The sequence below is a fragment of the Panthera pardus genome, unplaced genomic scaffold, assembly GCF_024362965.1.
Source record: "Panthera pardus isolate Hobbes unplaced genomic scaffold, ASM2436296v1 HiC_scaffold_227, whole genome shotgun sequence".
Classification (NCBI taxonomy): Eukaryota; Metazoa; Chordata; class Mammalia; order Carnivora; family Felidae; genus Panthera; species Panthera pardus.
Genome location: NW_026526796.1, coordinates 466 through 16,328, shown reverse-complemented (window position 1 = coordinate 16,328; position 15,863 = coordinate 466). Strand labels below are relative to the sequence as shown.

The 15,863-nt window shown below is 43.8% G+C and overlaps 1 pseudogene; it reads right to left on the bottom strand.

Annotated features, from left to right (window-relative positions):
• Window positions 1–8,377: 8,377 nt before the first annotated feature.
• On the bottom strand, window positions 8,378–8,909 carry LOC128772653 (probable non-functional immunoglobulin lambda variable 5-48; annotated as a pseudogene).
• Between the last annotated feature and the right edge of the window lie 6,954 nt (window positions 8,910–15,863).

Genomic DNA, 15,863 nt, shown 5'->3' with positions numbered 1-15,863 from the left:
TCTCCTCCACTGAGTCATTTGTAACTCTGAACAAGCTAGTTTTGCCTTTGAAAAAATGAACACTGGGTGAGTAAGGATCACTCTGAAGATATAACTGAAGGAAGGGATATGGCACTCTCAGATCATCTTATTCCCAGACAACAATAATCTTTTGGAAGATCTGACAACAAAAGTCACTCCTGGAACCTCTTGACAGGGGATGCCACCAGGTCTAGAGAGTGGAGGGAGATTTTCTCTCACTTCCCTATGGATCTAAAGCACTGTGTAAGCATTGGTACTATCTTGGCATATAGGACACTAAGAGTCACTTCCTTGCACACTGGATCCCAGAGATGTCAGAACATATGCATTGGTCAAAACATCTTTGGATCCAGAAAACGACAGGGCACTGGGATCTCTGGTGTGGTATTTGACCCTGCCTTGAATCGTAGGAGATATCACGGAGGGTTCCATGGCTTCTACTGGCACCATTATGCATATTTCTTAAAACAACAATGATGCCACTTCTCAGGGTGAAAATGAGTCTATTTGATTCTTCAGAGATGCAGAGAAGGAGGGAGTCTGAGTCAGCACAAGCTGGCAGAAAGAACTTGCAAACACAGACACTCATGGGTGATGGGGCAGGGATGGAGGTGAAGCTGCGTGGAGGTCTGATCCAAAGGTGTGGACATAGGCTCAGAGGCTGCTTTGGATCACTGAGGACCGTCCTTACCTGTGTGGTAAGAAGAGAACACAAGGAGAAGAGGTTACACCATGGTGGTCACAGTCCTACTGAGAACCCATGGCTAGAGCTAGGCTGTCCCAGGCATTTCTTATCTCCTTCAGTGGCCTCTGGGAGATGCGGTTGTACTTAGGGTTGCATTTTCTTTCTTGATAGTATCTTTGGGTGTACAAAAATAGGAACTTTTGAGAAACCCAATTGATGATCATCCCCCCCTTTTTTGGGTGTTTCCTATGATATCCTATGTGAAGAATCTCTTGCCAAGCTCAAAAATCATGGGGATTTCCTTCTTGTTTTCTTCTAAGATCTTTATAGTTTTAGCTCTAAAATTTAGACCTTTGATCCATTTTACATCCATTTTTGTTTATAGTGTGTGGTAAGAGTCTAACTTCATACTTTTGTGTGTGAATATCTAGTTGGTCCAGCACCATTGGTTGGAGAGAACTTTTTTTTTCAGAGTACATTCTCTGAGCATCCTTTTGAAAATCAATTGACCATAGATGAATGATTCATTTCTGGCCTCTGAGATATGTTTTACTTATCCCTATGTCTATCCTTAGGCGGGTACCACATTCATGTTGACTATAGCTTCATAAGTGAGTTTTAGTGAGTTTTGAAATCTAAAAAAAATTTTTTTAATGTTTATATATTTTTGAGAGAGAGAGAGATGGACACAGAGTGCGAGCAGGGAAGGAGCGGAGAGACAGGGACACACAGAATCTGAAGCAGGCTCCAGGCTCTGAGCTTTCAGCACAGAGCCCAATGTGGGGCTCGAACTCATGTGAGAACATGACCTGAGCAGAAGTTGGATGCCAAACCAACTGAGCCACGCAGGTGCCCCAGTGAGTTTTGAAAACTAGAATTGTCAGTCCTGAAAATGTGTTCTTCTTCAGGATTTTTTGGATGTTCTGAGTCCATGCAATTCCACAGAAATTTTAAGGTCGTCTTTTCTTAGAGTACAAAATAGGCATGTGGGCATTTGATAGGGATCGCATTTAATCTACTAATTGCTACGGAGAGTATAGCTTCCTAACAATTGTAGTTCTTTACATTTTGTAAGGTAAATAAGATAAAATAATAAAAAATTTCAGTATGAACCATCTGTTTATCTACTTTTGTCTTAGTACAGAAAAACTATAAAGATAAATGTGGGGCCATTACTAAACTTGGGTTGTTATTTATTTAAATGTTTTATTATGTTTCTAGAAATTGTGAAAGGTAGTCATAAATTTGCTAATCTAAAGAATACTGGCATAGCAAACAGTTCACAGTTGCTTCCTATTTAATTTTCACTAGAAAACTAAGGTCTCTAGAGTTAGGAATTCTAATAAATATAACTTAGGCTACTAAAAACAATAAGGAAAACAGCTATGTGCTCCAGGAAAGTAAGAGGTGTGTTTTTTGAGGGAAAAAAGTATGAAGAAAGGGAATACATTTTGTGTTGAAGGAAAAGAAAAATAATTTTGTCCTAACATGAGTCCGGTTATTCAAAGAATCCTTAGATCGAGATCTAAATGTATAAGAGAAAACTGTAGTAGGATTTTGGAAAAGAAACCTGGAAAGGAATTTTAAGTGTGGTCAGTACTGGTTAAATTTTAAAGATATTCAGTAAAGAAATGATGTTTCATATCAAAATACATGGATGAAAAATTAAAATTGTGTTTTCTCTGGGTTAAAAGGTCAAAATTCTCTTGAACTATTGGTCTGCTCTTATTAAAAATGGAAACAAAAGGTTTATTCACTTTTAACCTTATCTGCCTAGAATACAAGCACTCTGTTTTACCAAAATACTTCCTATGTTTATCAGAAATGTCATTCATTGAAAACAAATTGTTTATAATATTTCAGAAGTCCTACATGTTGCTTATAACTAGGTAACTTTCTCTACTTGCCTTTAAAATGTGTTTGTGTTGGGTGTCAGAGGAATAAACACATTTTCTTGTCAATTGCATCGTAATGAACTCTACTCACATCTTTGGCCATGACCACTTTTACGGCTTCTCATGCACAGTGACCATGTTACTCCCATGCTCCTGCAATGTGTTTCATCATCAAGGATATTCATGGAGAGGACTTTTGACAAACTTCGGGTTTTGATACCATTAGGATAGTAACACCGAGGTGTAAATTCCAAGAACTAATAGGAAAACTGGATTCAAATGGCACAAAACTTAATACCATGGCACTGAATGTACAGAGAAGGATAAATACAATTTTCGTGACATTTTCTTTAAAACATTGCTGCCTTTTAAAAACAGTTTCTTTCCTTCAGATTCAAGGAACTTCTTTTAAGCACACTTACGTATAATGACATGATGAAATCTACCTGTGTCAACCAATGAAGCCATTTAGTTTTCTCCCTACCTGATCCTTCCAGAACTCATAAACTGTCAGTGACTCTCTCATATTTTATGGCGATACATTTATTAGCACAAGTTTGATAAAATTCCATTTTTCTTGTAACAGACTACAATACCAAGATATTGACTAGAATGTCGTAATACCAAGATATTGACTAGAATGTCGTATTTGAAAGGGATATGCAGATGCAAATACTCCATATCACCAGACAGCTTTATGTACCTAACATTGACTTTATGGTTCCAATGCAGCTTCTTGGAAGTATCAGCCTGCCACCTGCTTACAGAGTTCCCAGCAACTCTTCCAGTGCGTCAAGCAGGACATTTTCTGGAAGGTGCAGGAAACTTGGGATTGCTGGGACCCTGAGCACAGAGAAATTGCCCACTTCTACAGGTGTTGCAGGCTAAGTCTTATGGCAGGTTTTTGGCACCAGTTTGGCTGGACTTTTGGCCTGCAGGGGCTGCTAAATGTTCACTCTAGAGGTTTCTTATAAAAGTCCCAGCAAAGCAAGTTTTAAAGAGTCTATATGGTCAACAGCTATTTTGCTGTAGTTAGGTAAATAATCATCACACCAAGTTCTTTTTGAAATCACACTTATTTTGCAAACAAATGAATGTCCATTAGGCTGTAAGGAATAAAAACAAGGGTGGTTGTAGAGGAAATAATTTTTTTCAATAAACACATGGGTACATACTTGATTCTAACCCTGTTCATTAAAACCTGGACTAGAACCTGATTTCCATAGCTTCCTACAATGTCTGGCTATAGGTCTCAAACCTAACATTTTGATTTTTCTCCCATCAAATGAGCTGGACTAACACTGCCCTTTGCCAGGTGTCATGCAAAGTAAATCCGAACAACTTTCTGTAACTTCAGAGAAAGTTGATGTACCTTCACAGCAGCTCACACACAGGCAGTCTTCATGTTCTTCCTCTCCTTCCTTTCCCCATCCTCAGCCCCTGATTCCTTCCTGTCCTGAGGCCCCTGACCTTCCCCAACCCTCCACCTCTCATCTGGAGCCCCAAACCTGACTATGGCTCAGTCCACAGCCCCTGCCAAGTCACACCTTCCTACTCCCCTCCTGCTCCTTCCTTATCTGTGCAAAACTGGGATGTCATTACGGGGCATCAGATCTGGGGTTTGCGGTCAAACTCTACAGTGCTCCAGCTCTAACCCCAAAGACCTCACCCCTCCTCACAACCTTCCTTTACAACACGTTTAGGTTCTGTGTCCTCTCTCTTGTCCTAGACACCGTCAACTCCCTGAACATGGGGACCCTTCCTGTCACGTCCACATGGGTCCCACATCCCCAGAGTCATTTGTGGCATACACTAGGTGTTCAGGAAGTGCTATGGATGCACATTATCTGGGCAGCACTGTATCAACACTCAGACACACCTGGACTCTTTGTTCCTGGCTCTGTCCTGACCCGTCACAGATCTGTTCCCAGAACAGCTGGCCCCTGATGCCCAGGAACTTCTCCTCGGTAGGAGAATCTCCTACAATGTGTTCCTGCCAAGGACAGGCTTGGGGGCCTGAAGTTAATAGAATATGGATCATTTGCTAACCAAAGTTCCTTGAAATTGTTCTCAGACTACAGTTTACACCAAACGAAGGAAGCAGCTGACTTGGCCAAAGAGAGGAGACTGCTAGAGGAGCCCTGTTGCTGGGGAAACAACAGATTTTTGTCGCACTTCTCCAAAGGACTGGGCACTGGGCAAGCAGTGAGATTCTTGTCCCATGCTGAGTTGTAATAATCAGCCTCGTCGTCTGCCTGGAGCCCAGTGATGCTCAAGGAGACTGTGTTGCCAGACCCAGAGCCAGAGAACTGGTCTGGGACCCCCAAAAGATGAGTGTTCTCATAGATGATAGTTTTAGGGGTCATTCCTGGGAGCTGTTGGTACCAAAACACACAATAACCGGCCCCAGTGTTGGCTGGGCTTCCAGTGCAGGAAATGGTGAGCGTCTGGCCCAGGGACCCAAACACTGAAGATGGCTGAGTCAGCACAGACTGGGCCAAGGACTCTGGAAGAAGAAGAGACAAAGAGGATGAGGCTGGGGTCTAGAGAAAGAGGAGGAAGCGGGGCCCCTTCCCCTGTATCTGCATCCAGTCACCTATGCAGCAAGCAAGTAGGATGAGGAGGAGAGAGGACCAGGCCATGGGGGAGGTCATCACCTTTCCTGCCCTGTGTGACCCCACTGCTGAGCAGATCTTCCCTAACCCCTCCTTCCCCTCTTCATCCTCTGAGAGAGGGAGGGCTCATCCATGCATGAGACCCTCAACTCTCTGACCCTTCACTGGCCCCAGTTGGTCCCTCATCCTGAGGAGGTCAGGGGTGGGCAGGGCAGGGGCTGTTTGGGGCCAGGGGGTGGGAGGTCCCAGATGGGAGCCCTGAGCAGAAGGCAAAGGCAGTGCCAGGTGGCAGATCCCAAGTCTCAATAACCATGACCCCTCAGAACCAGGCCCTGAGTGACCCCTAATGTCCAGTCACAGACACACCATTGTGTGACATGGTGACCAGAGTCCATCAGAGAGACAGCTCCAGCCTCCCCACTGCTCCCTTGCTCGTTCATGGGTCAAGACTGAGCCGGTATCTCTGGGACACACTCCTTTGAGATCATGATCAAGTTCAGAACAGTGACAGGTCTCCATGGACAGGTGTTCCCTTCTGTCCAGGAGGCTGGCCGTTCCTCTTATGGGATTCCTCCCTGGTTTCCAGAACTCCCCTTCCACTCGTGTTCACACAGCCCTGAGGACTTGGGGAGCACTCCTTTCCGGGTTGTGTAGAAGCACTCGTGTCTGTTCCTAGAAGGGTTAAGCCCTAAAAGCCTCAGTCATCTGTCACTATTTCCACCAGTTTAGAAAACAGTCCTCCTCACGCTGTGGGCACAGATTCCCTCCTATTATCTGTTCTGTAAACACATAGACCCAACTCTGCAAAAGCCCTGCCAAGTGAGGCTGTGTGTGGCATTGACCTCAGAGCACAAAGGGCAAACCTGCAGGGAGTTCTAGGAGGGAAGGAGTGACAGCTGCAGGTGTTCTGACAGGGACCTGTTTGCAGACTTCATGTGTTAATCACCTATTAGACAACAGTTACCTTAAAATGAATGTGTGTCATTTTTTCCAAAAACTCAGCTCCAAAAGAATGATTTAAACTCAGTGACAGTTTCAATGGGAAGGTACAGGTTCAATTGCGAGTGTGTTTCCCCAGACCCATGTTTATTGCAGACAGAATATGATTTAAAATAGTGGTTGCCAAATGCGTGAAAACATAATGGAAAATATGTGACATTTAGTTCTTGGTTGAATAGGGGCCAATACCTTGCTTAAACTCTTGATTCATTATTGTTATTACTATTCTTATTATTATTTTAATAAAGATTTTGCATATTAGGTCTGGTCTAACAGGTAAAGTAGGAAAGCCCAAAATGGTGCCCTGGGAAACACCATGAGGAGCCTGTTCCAGTGAACTTCACACTGATCTCTCTGGTGGAATGAACAAACACAAAGTTTGCTGCATGGAACGATAAGGGGTCAGACTCCTCTCAGGGTGGGTAAAGCAATAGTCACTGTGTCTTGTGTTCACCGTGTTCAGGATAGAAAAATTGCTCAGTCAGCCGCCGCTGATTAGAGGAATGAATTGCCACTAGCTAAGGCCAATTTGACCCAGAAAATTCTTTCAAAGATCCCATATAGATGCCAGCTGAGGTGGAGATAAGGGGCACTGTGTCTCTGAGGTCACAGGCCCTGTAGCCCTGACTTGAGACAGACGTTTCAGCAGAGGCTTATCCTGGCTGGAGGTGTCACTGGAGTGTCTGGGCGTGACAGTCTAGCCCTGAGAGGAAGCAGGGTATGCCTCGTGTCCCTGTGGGTTTTGAGCTCCAAGGGAGCAGCACTGAGGCTGCTGTCCCAGAATCAGTGCACTGATCAACTTCAGGCGCTACCTGGAATCCAGACATGGTTGAGGGCTCAGCCGCCCATGGGGACAGAGACTCACCCAGGGATCCCTGAGCGTCAGCCTCATCCCAGGAGAGCAGGTGTTCAAAGCAAGTCCTGCCCTGCTGATGGGACTCCAGTGACACTCGCTGTCACTGGGTTTCCTGCTCATGGGGATTCTGTTTCCTCGATTGTGACGCTGATGAAGGCTGGGTGAGCACAGGTTGACAATGACTCCTGGGGAGACAGAGGAACCTGGAAAGTGTCAAGTCCAGGACACTATACACTAGCTCATGCTGGACAAAGCAGGAAAGAATATCCAATGGGAAGAAGACAGTGTCTTCAACAAATGGTGTGGAGTAAACTGGACAGCAACGTGCAGAAGAACGACTGTACCACTTTCTTACACCATAATCAAAAATGAACTCAAAATAGATGAAAGACCCACGGGTGAGACAGGGAACCGTCAAAATCCAAGAGAAGCACGCAGACAGCAACGTTTGACCTCGGCCATAGCAAATTCTTACTGGAACTGCAGGACACAAGGGCGGGCCTCCCCTCGATGAGCATAAAGTTTTTTTTATTTATTATTTTTTAAAAATGTTCGTGTGTTTATTTACTTTTGAGACAGAGAGCAACAGAGCATGAGTGGGGGAGGGGCAGAGACAGAGGGAGACACAGAATCTGAAGCAGCTTCCAGGCTCCGAGCTGTCAGCACAAAGCCCCATGCAGGGCTCGATCCCACGAACCGGGAGACCATGACCCGAACAGAAGAGGACACTTAATGACTGAGCCACCCAGGCTCCCTGGGATGAAGATTATTTTGAGTTAAAAAGCAGTCAAGGTCCACACACACAGGAAAAGCTCTTCATGTCTCTTCAACTGACTAAAAAATTCAGTGCGAGCACCTGCTCTGGGAAGCCAGCTGGCACCACAGACAACTGCACTAGGATATGGACCTGGTGGGGGAGACCGTGGGGGGGGGAGGGGCAGCCAGCAAGCCCTGTTTGGTCACAGTCCTCTGTGTCCCATCATTTCCCAGGGGCCCTGCACACATTGTTTTCCCAACATCTACTCTAGTCTTCTTCTTCTCTGTGATGTGCATTTCTTTGCATTGAATACTAGACCCCTACCTCGTCTATGTAATTCAGAAAAACATAGATCTCATTTTGTCTGCGTGTCTTTTGACTTTCTAGGTCTCTGTTGATTCCCATATGTTCACTATTAAATTTATTCTGTGTCATTTCAACCTCCTCAAGGACAGGTCTCACCATAGAGGACTCTCCCCTACAGGAGCCTCCACAGAAGCTTCTCAAAAAAAGAGGCTTGGAGACAAGGTCTGTGGACCCAGGGGTTTTGGTCTCACTTCCTCATTATCTGAGACACTGTGAGTAACGGTAGCTGCTCCCACTGCCATGAGCTATAGCACAGTAATAGTCAGCCTCGTCCTCAGGCTGCAGCCCAGAGATGAGCAGAAGCCCTGCATTGGCCGAGGCATCTTTGGACCCAGAGAAGCAGCTGGGGACCCCAGGGCCCTGGTGCTTATCTGAGTCTGAGTAGTAGTACAGGAGATACTGGGGAGGGCTCCTTGGCTTCTGCTGGAACCAATTTATGTAGTAGCCTCCAACACTGAACCCGCTGTTCAGGGTGCAGGTGAGTCTGGCTGTTGTTCCCGGAGATGGCAGACAGGGAGGGCGGCTGGGTCAGCACAGGCTGAGACAGGGAACCTGCAAACACAGACACTTGTCAGTGATGGAACCAGAAATGCGGGGAAAATGTCCCAAAATGCTGAGCATGGGAAGCATCCTTTGAGGCCCCCCTGTGTCCCTGAGGCCAGTCCCTACCTGTGCAGTGAGACAGGAGTATGAGGACGAGAAGAGGCCAAGCCATGGTGACACAGACCCTGGTACCCACACTGGGCTGGGCTGCCCCAGGCCTCCTTTTCTCCTCCACCCTCTGCCACAGGAGGAGCTGTCCATGCAAATGAAGTCCATCTAGTGACTGCCCAGACCCTCCCTGAGCCCTGGTGCTTCAGCCCAGCTGAAGGACACACCCTGGGGACGATGGAGGTTGGCTTCACCACTGGGGAGAACCCTGGGAGGAAGCACCTGCATGCACAACGCACAGGTTCCTGCTCAAGGGACCTTGCCACACCAGAAGGGACACACATGCTGACTTCCCATCAAGGAGCCCAGAGCCCAGTCCCCAGGCCCAGGCTCTGAGCAGTTGTGAAGACACCACAGGGTACTCCCACAGCGCCCCCTCTTGACTGACAGGCACATACCTCACTGTGTCCAACAGCCCTGAGAGCCCAGCTGGCTTCCTCAGCTCCTTTTGTTCACACATCCTTGAGCTGAATCATGGCCAACGTGATCCAATAGTACCACCTGTGATGACTGCAGTGTTTTGCACTCTCAGAAGGAGTCCTGGTCTCTGTGAGACGCAAACATTACCTCCCATTAGTGGTAAGTTGTTGACATCTGGCAGAAGATGCTGCAGACTTCATATCCCTGCACTGGTGTGCGAGGTAGCATCTGTAAACCTTGGGAATGTTTTTCAGCTCCTATGCATTGTAGCGATGGATGCCAACGAGTGCCCAATAAATTGGGTTTTGTTTTAATCTGCGATTTTTCAGCTCATTTATTGGCTAAGTGATTTATCAAGGAAAGGGAAAACAATGAATTTATCTTTGATGAAGTCCAATGTATCAGGTTTTTTATGGCTTGTGCTAATGGGGTCTTATCTAAACATGTTTATACAAACCCTAGAGCCCGAAGATTTTTTCCATTTTTATGTTTACAACTGTATACTTTACAATTATGTCAATAATCCTTTCAGTGAATTTTTTTATGAAGTGAGAGTTTTCGGTGAGATTCATTTCTCTCGATGGATATCCTGTGGTTCTGTGGACATTTGTTCAAAGGCCATCCTTCCTCCTCTGAAAGGCTTCTGCAACCTTGTCAATAAGGTTTTCTAATCCATAAGTATCCATAAGTATTTCTTACCCATACTTTTACGAGTTTGGTTCTGAGTTTTCTGTTCTGTTACATTGGCCACTGTGTACCTTCCATCCACACCACTCTGTCTTGTGATAGGAATTGAATTACACTTCTCTACAAGTTGGGAAGAATTGTCATCTCTACTATATTGACTCTTCTAATCCTTAAACACAACATATCCCTCCACGGTTTGGGATCCACTTTGATTACATTTCCCAGCACTGTCGAGATTTCAGCATCCATGTCCTGTACGTGTTTTGTTAAATATTCACCCAAATACTTCATCATGGAGTGGTTTGAAGTGTTATTCTTACATTGTTTTTCACAAGTTTATTGCTCATACAGACGCAACTAAATGATCTTTCTACGTTGATCTTGTGTTCTGCCACCTTCCCGAAATTGCTTATTACCCTTTGAATTCATATATTTACATACATATTCATAGCTCCCTTTGTATTTTTCTCTTATATCATCCTCTGGCCTGAAAATAGGGACAGTAACGTCTTGTTCTCCTTAGTCTGTATGCCTCTCTTTGTTTGACTTGTCTTATGGTTTGGTCAGGCACATCCAGTCCTATGGCTAACAGCAGTGTTGAGACTGGACATGATGACCTTGGTAGCTACCCTGGGGGAAAGCATTCAGAGCTTACCTCAGTGTGTGTTAGCTGTGGTGTTTCATCATTTTCTTTATCAAGGTGAGGATGTGCTCCTCTATTTTCATTGTCTGAGATGTTGTCTTTTTCATTCATTCATTCATTCATTCATTCTCATTCTTTGTCATGAATAGGTTTTGCACTGTGTGAAATGCTTTTTCTGTATTGATTGATAAGACCAGGGTTTTTGATTTTGTAAGTAATTTTTAAAATTCAGTGTATTCATTTATTTATTTAGAGAGAGAATGATAGCTTGAGCTGGGGATGGGGAGAGAGAAGAGGAGAGAAAAGATCTCAAGTAGATTCCACGTTGTCAGCATGGAGCCCCACGGAGCGCTTGATCTCAGGAACCCTGAGATCATGACCTGAGCTGAAATCAAGTGTCCTATGCTTAACTGAGCCAAGCTGGTGCCCCAGGATTTTTCTTATTTGGCCTGTTAATATTGGAGATTACATTGACTGATTGTTTAATATAAAACTAGCCTTGCATCCCCATAATACACCCCATTTCATCGTTGTATTTCTTGTGATACATATATATATAAGTGAACACTATTTTTTAATATTTTCTTTGAAATAGTTTTCTTGTTATTTGCGTGAGGTATTCCATTTTTTGTCTGTTTTGTGCTAGGGTGCTATTGACACCAGCTACTGAATGACAATTTTAGAAAGAATGATTTCTGGGGCATCGGGGTGGCACAGCGTACTATTCATGATTTCTGCACATGTTGTGGTCTCACAGTTCATGGCATCGAGCCCATCAGAGGGTTCTGTGCTGACAGTGCAGAGTCTGCTTGGGTTTCTCTCTCTCTTTCCCTCTTTCTTTCTCTCTCTCTCTCTCTCTCTCTCTCTCTCAAAAACAAACAAACTTAAAAGAAAAGAAAGAATTCTTACCTTAACTCAATTCAGCATATTGATCCACAAGCGAGGAATATGTATTCATTCATCCCAGTTTTCTCTAATTTCTTTTACAATGCTTTGTAGTTTTCCATATACAAGACTTTCAATTTTCCCAAAATATATCCTTAAGAAATACATAATTATATCACTATAAGTGGAACTGCTTTTATTTTTATATATTGATGGTTTATTGCCTCTATATAGACTACCATTTATCTCCTCATTCTGTTTTTGTAACCTGAAGGCCAGAATTGAAGCAATCAGACCCAAACCATCTGCAACTGAGCCCTAGAGCTGATTGGGAATCAACACCTTTTGTTCTTGGACATCTCCACTGAATATTTTTTTTATCTCTCAGCAACAAAGTTTGCATTTGAAAACATGAACACGGTGAGAATGGGTCGTCAGTGTAAAAATATAACTGAAGGAAAGGATATGACAGTGTCACATCATCTGTCTCTGGGACAACGGAGGGTCTGTTGAAGATCTGAGCACAGAAGTCACCCCCTGAGCCACCTGAAGGGTAACGTCACCAGATGCAGAGGGTGAAGGGAGATTTTATCTCACTTCCCAATGGGACTGATGCTCTACATAAGCATTAGCACTATCCTGGCATATGAGACAGTAATAGTCAGCTTCTCCTCATGCTGGAGTCCAGAGATATCAGAAAACCTGAACTTGTCAAAGCATCTTCAGATCCGGAAAATGATAGGAGGCCCAAGATCCCTGAAGTGCACCTGACTCTGATTTGAATCTCAGCAGAAACCAGGGATGGCTCTTTGCCTTCTGCCAGTGCCTATATATGGTGTTACTTCTCAGGGTGTAGATGTGGGTCAGCACAGTCTGGGAGGGGTTTGCCTCTTCCAAACACAGACACTCTTGTGTAATGGGGCAGGGATGGAGGTGAAGCTGCTTGGGGGTCTGATCCAAAGGGGTTGACAGAGGGGCAGGGGACTCCCCAGTTGTCCGAGAACCGGAAGGGAATGTGAGGGGACTACATGCAGCTGTATGTTCTGTCCATTTTCCTCCCGAGGGATGGACCCTGGAGATAGGAAACTACAGCAAGGTCACTTCTAGTTTCCTCTGAAATCCTAACATGGAGATGGAGGTCAGACCTGAAGAGCCAAGGGAGAGACTGAAGGTCTGAGGGACCCAGGAACAGATGGGAAAAGAGGAGGGAGGGTTTGGGGGTGTTGGCAGGGAGAGTCTGTAGGATCTGGTCCAGATTCACAATAGCTGGTTCAGACAGAGGGTACTTTGACTATGACTAGGGTTATTGTCAATATATCATCTGTGGGTACATCAGCAGTGACAAAAGGTCCCACTTTAAGGAATCACATGGTGACACTGATGTGTGGACGAATGATTGCTGGGCAGCACGTTCAGGTGCAGACACAGTATTTATTCCTGCACATCTTCTCCAGACCCCGTGGGAACATGCGGTTGGGCTCTGTTACGTCAACTGTCAGCGTCTTCCCGAGAGGCCCAATTTTCTGTCACATTACATTCAAACACGAGCGTTTCTATTTTCCCTGTTCAAGGAAAGATCTTTCAGCAGAAGAATCCCATGTGCATGTGTCTCCAGGTGTTTCATACTGAAAAGATGCTCGGAATCATGATCTTTGTGCACATGTATTTTCTCTCGCTTGCTCGCTATCTGAGACGCTGTGAGCAATGAAAGCCGCTCCCACTGCCATCAGCTGTAGCACAGTAACAGCCTCGTCCTCAGGCTGCGGCCCAGAGAGGAGCAGAAGCCCTGCCTTGGACAAAGCATCTTTGGATCCAGTCAACAGGCTGGGTACCCTGGAGTCCTGCTGCTTATCTCAGTGGGTGTAATAGGATAGGTTGTACCAGGGAGGGCTGCCTGAGTGAATGCTCCTCAAGCAGCTGTGCAAGGACCACAGTGCAGTCCCACAGTGCACCCTGCTGGTCATGGGGCATTCACCTGGCCATGGCCCAAATCCCTATGCATCCTGCTGATTTTTGCATCTCACAGGATCCCTGTGTATTCACACATCAGTGATCTGATCCACAGATAGTGTCATCCCGTTGCATTGCCCATGATTACCGTAGTGGTTTTCACTCTCAGAGGGAGTCCTGGTTGATGGAAGATGCAAGCATTTACCACAACTCCAAGTGAATCTGTGGGCACCCTAGAGAAGGTACTGCAAAAATCACATCCCTCCCTTGGTATGCAATGTTGAATGTACCTACATTTGGAGTGTTAATAACACATGTGCATTGAAGCAATGGATTCCAAATACACTCCCATAAATTCAGCTTTATTTTATTCTGCGATGTTGCAGCTCATTTCATTGTCTTACTGATTTACTAAGTAAAGGAAAAACCGTGAGTTTATCTTTGATGAAGTCCAATTTATCAGTCTTTTTTATTTTATGGGTTGTGCTGATGGTGATTTGTCTCAACATTCTGGTTCAAATCCTAGATCCTAACGATTTTCTCCTCCATGTTTTCTCAAAGTTTACAACTTTATGTTGCACAGTTATGTCTAGGATCCATTTTAAAATTTTTCAGAAGGTAAGAATTTTAGTTGAGTTTCATTTCTCTCTATGGATATCTATAGATATCCATCTATAGATATATCTATAGGCCAAATTTTCTATGGCCATTTGTCCAAAAGGCCTTCTTTCCTCCTTTGAAAAGCTTCTGAAAGTTTATCAAAAATACTCTTCCACACTTTTGTCAGTCTGTTTTTCTGGTCTCTATTGGATTACATTGACAAATGTGTCTACCTTTCCATCCATATCAATCTGTCTTGTTATGATAGCAGTGGATTAACATTTTATACAATTTGAGAAGAATAACATATTTTAGAAGTTTATTTATTTTGAAAGAGTGAGAGTGGGAGAGGGGCAGAAAGAGAGGGAGAGAGAGAGAAAGAATTCCAAGCAGGCTCCCCACTGTCAGCACAAATGCTGATGTGAAGCTTGAACTCACGAACTGTGAGATCATGACCTAAGCCAAAGACAAGACCAGTTCGCTTAACTGACTGAGCCACCCAGGCACCCCAGGAAGAATGACATCTGCACTATGAGCCTTCCATACCACCAACAGGTCATGTCTCTCCATTCTTTTAGTTTGAATTTGATTTATCAGCATTGTCCACTTTTCAGCCTCCATGGCCTGTACATGTGTTGTTAAATATGCATCTAAATATTTCATTATTGAGTGGTTTTATGTGGTAATATAACCCAGATTTACATGTCCATTACTGTATATACACATCTAAATGATCTGTATATATTGACCTTGTATTGTATGACCTTCCTGAAATTGTTTATTACTCTTTGACTTTATATATTTACATACATATTTGTATCTTCTTTTGTAGTTTTCCTTTAGATCATCCTCTCACCTGAAAAGAGGGATGTTTATGTCTTCTTTGTTGTCTGTATGCTTTTCATTTTTTTCTTGCTTTATGGTTCTGTCAGACACATTGAGTCCTATGTTGAACAGAAGCATTTTGAGATTGAACATGATCGCTTTAGTCCCCGCCCTGGGGTGGGGGGGATCTTTCTGCGCTTCCCCTCCATGTATATTAGCTGAAGGCTTTTTATAGTTCCTTTATCAAGCTGAGGATGTGCTCCTCTATTTTTTGTTCTCTGATAATTTTTGTCATTTTCACTAACTGTCACTCATTCATTGTCTTTTATTATGATTCGATTTTGAATGGGGTGAAATGGCTTTTCTGTATTGATTGATAAAATAATGGATTTTTTTTGTCTTTAGTCTTTTAATACAAGACATTACATGGATTGATTTTTGACCTCCAGGTATTTGCGATCTTTCCCATTTTGTTCTTGTGGTTGACTTCAAGTTTCATAGCATTGTGGTATGAAAATACTCATGGTATGATCTCAACCTTCTTATACTTGTTGAGAGCTGATTTGTGACCTAGTTTGTGATCTATTCTGAGAATGTTCCCTGTACACTTGAGAAGAATGTGCATTTTTCTGCTTTAGGGTGAAATGTTCTGAATATATCTGTTAAGTTCATATGGACTAGTGTGTCATTCAAATCCATTTTTCCTTATTGATTTTCTGCCTAGATGATCTGTCCATTGTTGTAAGTGGTTGTGAAAGTCCCCTACTACAGGTGTATTACTATCAATGAATTTCATCATGCTTGTTATTAACTCATTTATATATTTGGGGGCACGCAAACACACAAATATGGACACTTGTTTGATTTTCTTCATGCATAGACCCCTTAATTATGATATAATGTCAATCTTCATCTCTTTACATTCTTTGTTTTGAAATCTAGTACATC